Source organism: Cydia splendana, unplaced genomic scaffold (genome assembly GCF_910591565.1).
Source record: "Cydia splendana unplaced genomic scaffold, ilCydSple1.2 scaffold_123_ctg1, whole genome shotgun sequence".
NCBI lineage: Eukaryota > Metazoa > Arthropoda > Insecta > Lepidoptera > Tortricidae > Cydia > Cydia splendana.
This window is the reverse complement of record NW_026946847.1, coordinates 145891-149468: the sequence shown is the minus strand read 5'-3', so window position 1 is coordinate 149468 and position 3578 is coordinate 145891.

Here is a 3578-nt window from a genome sequence, read left to right as displayed (position 1 = left end):
TGCAGGTTTAGAATATTCATCTTTTATTAACTGATTTAAGTTTCGTTTTCTTGGCCATTTTAATTCGTCTTTCGACTCCCACAAACTGGGTATAATGCAGAGTCTTTTTTGGCCCTTCTCGTACGTCTCGATTATTTTAAATGGCATATTTTTCTGAAAAATTAAGTAAAACACATATAAGATATAAACAAAATTCCAACGTTATTTCATAAAAAGCTAACTTAGGTATATGTACATGTAAAATATTTTTTTTCTTATTAGTTACTTTTGCAATTGTTAGTCCCTCACCTACGTAACGTACGAGTACAACGACGCAACAAAATTTTAAACAAACGTGACCCGTCCGCACTTGCCCGAGTCTTGTGGTCAACTAAACTAAAGTACATAATAGCATGGTCTAATAAAACATGGTCTTCCATTCCCAGAGTGACACGCGATTACGTCACAATAACATTGCCACTTTATTTCAACATAACATGTTACATGGGTACATTATACCTATGGTTAATAAGTTAAAATATTTCTTTATAATTTTATAATTTTCATTTATATGTATTTTAGCTTAAATTTTACAATAACACGTCATTTTTAATTACTCGTTAGCAATATCTTCCGATTCACGAAAGAAATTTCAGACTTTCGGGTAATTCTGTTTATATTACTGGCAACACAGGATAGCGCTGGGGACATTTGACAATTCGGATCTAGATAACTTCATGCCCTGACAGTCATTCTTGTCGAACGCGTGTTAATTGTTATTTCCTTCTCGCTCAGTGTCAGCAGTCGCAGTGTTTTCCAAACTTTTCACGTCGTAAGCTTGGTAATTAATGTGTAACTGTGAATTAGTTTTTTAAACGTTTGTCTTGTATAGATAAATAAAGTTTAATTTAATACATTAGATTTGTTTTATTTTACTATGTTTCTACATAAATAACTTAAAATTAATGCCGTTAAAATCATTTTCACCGTTGGTTAAAATTCTCCCACATTTCAAAGTTTGAGAACCTGTAAACAGCATGATGACGTAAGCGCGTGTCAGTTAGGTCATACGCGAATCTCGGAATGGAGTACCAGGCGGAGTATATTATTATACCATGCATAATAGTACTGCCGTCTCAGAGGGCCTACCGCGAAGCACGTTCGACGTGTTGCTTTCCTGTCACACTTACGTAGGTACGAATTTACAAGTGGAGCAGAGGGCCTACTGCGAACCACGTTCGAAGTGTTACCTCCCTGTCACACTTAGGTACAAAATTACAAGTGCGACAGAGAGGCAACACTACACGCTACGAACGTGGTTCGCGGTAGGCCTTCAGAGAGGCAACACATCGAACGTGGTTCGCGGTGGGCCCTCAGAAAGGAAACTTCCTACAAAACCGAAGTTTGACAGCGGTTCAGGGTCGAATCATGCTGTCCCTTTCTAATGTATGGCACTATCCCTTTCGGCTATTTAGGGTGGTGTGGGTCGTGTACGGAGCAATGCTGAGCCGAGCGGAGCCGAGTTTGGCCGAAGTCAGGAGTTTCGCACCCCTGACTAAAGTAAACAAAACATTACGGACGGTCATACCAACTCGTACGCAACATAGAACAAAATAAAAATGGGAGATGGGAGCTATCCATCGATTTCTCGTCCTAATTTCGTCTAGATATGAGCGCCGCGCCGGCGCGCCGCCGCCGCCGACAAAATTTTCGCGCCGCCGCCGCCGACGCTGCGCTATCGGCGTGGCATCGGCGTGACCTTGTTAGATACTACTATTTTCAGAATCAGATAATATATATTTTATCTAGTTTAGATCTTTAACGGGGCCAGTCTGAATAGCTTATAGACATTAAAAGGTATTTTAGGTCCATATAATTCAAAAATATCGATGGTAAATTCAAACTTTTCTGTTTGGTAACCGCGCTACTAGTGTTAGGGCAACGAAATGACTAATTTTGCCAGCTGGCTAGCTCATCCGTCATTCACCGCTAATTTAACCATTGCAAACATGGTTGAATGTCTTAAAAAGGTGTAAAAGGGGGTTAATTTCAGATATTAAGTGTTTTCACGCCCAAAGGTGGCCGTTGGCTTCGCACGGAAGGCATCGGAAACGGAATCGGGTCTCATTCAAACTTGGCCATTGTTCAAATTTCAAGCGTTGCTCCCTCGCAGCCCAATCTTTGGCCTCGCATCGCTCGCATAGAAGTAAGCCGCTATCTGAACCTCCAAGTTTTCGACCCTGTTTGGAGCCTAACTTTAGGCCTCGCTTTTAAAATGCTTGGTCATTGGTTCTTCTCCGATCTTAGCTCTACTGCAGCACAGCCTTTGGCCTCGTACAAATGCACCTGCAGGAAAGCTCCAGGTCTTTAACACTATAGCCTCGGTCTTTATCGGCCTTCGGACTTGCTTACACTGGACCAATAGTTCAATTCCAGCTTTGCTCTCTTGCAGCTTGTCCTTCGGCCTCGCGAAGAAGCGCGCCGTAGTCGGCGCTCCGCGCATTCGGCCTTCAGCCAAGCTCACACTTGGAGTTCGATTCTAAGCTGTAAGCTTACCTGCAACTCAGCATCTAGCCTCTCATGGGAAGGCGTCGGAATCAGGTCTTCGGTGTTAGGTGGAGCTCGGCCTTTTTGACATTAATCGGTTTGTTGGGTCGATATTGGTTCATGACGGAGTTTGATTTTCCTCACTTCGGCTCTTTGGACTGTCGACCAGACGTTTCCGTGATACAGTCAATCCGCTACTTTTTACTTAGTACAAAAGATAAGGGCCACGGAAAGATCTTCCGGCCAGGGCCTCGCCAAGATTAAGACCGCCTCTGATGATGCGCGCTATCGTTTATACTATATTAAAAAAACCGGACAAGTGTGAGTCGGACTCGCCCACCGAGGGTTCCGTACTTTTTAGTATTTGTTGTTATAGCGGCAACAGAAATACATCATCTGTGAAAATTTCAACTGTCTAGCTATCACGGTTCGTGAGATACAGCCTGGTGACAGACGGACGGACGGACGGACCGCGGAGTCTTAGTAATAGGGTCCCGTTTTACCCTTTGGGTACGGAACCCTAAAAATCGTACCTTTATTCAATAAATTTTGCTTGAAATTGAAAAATGCACTTATTTTATAACTTTCTTACAGAAAAAACATGTATTTTCGGTAAAATTTTGTTTTGATTTCTTTTTTCATTAATCAAACGTGTTTCAAGGCCACGCCGCCGATTCGCCGCCGCCGCCGACCGATTTTGACCGGCGCGCCGCCGCCGGCTAAATGCCTATCGGCGCTCATATCTAATTTCGTCTGGCAAAACAAGAAATTACTGTGCTGGATAAAATAGTCAATTGTACTACGAGTAATTAAAACAAGTCATTCTATTATGCGATATTAAATACCTACTAAAAATATTAAACATTCGTTAAGTAAACCGAATAGAATTTAAATATGGCTTTGCCTTTAAATAAAATTTATTTCGACCACGAAAAGTAAAAATAGTAATTAACAAATTTAATAATTTAGAAAATTATAAAATGGAACGAAGAATAGACCAAATACATTTGGACCTAAGGGTTTTTTATTTGTTATACGGATCTCTAAAGAGA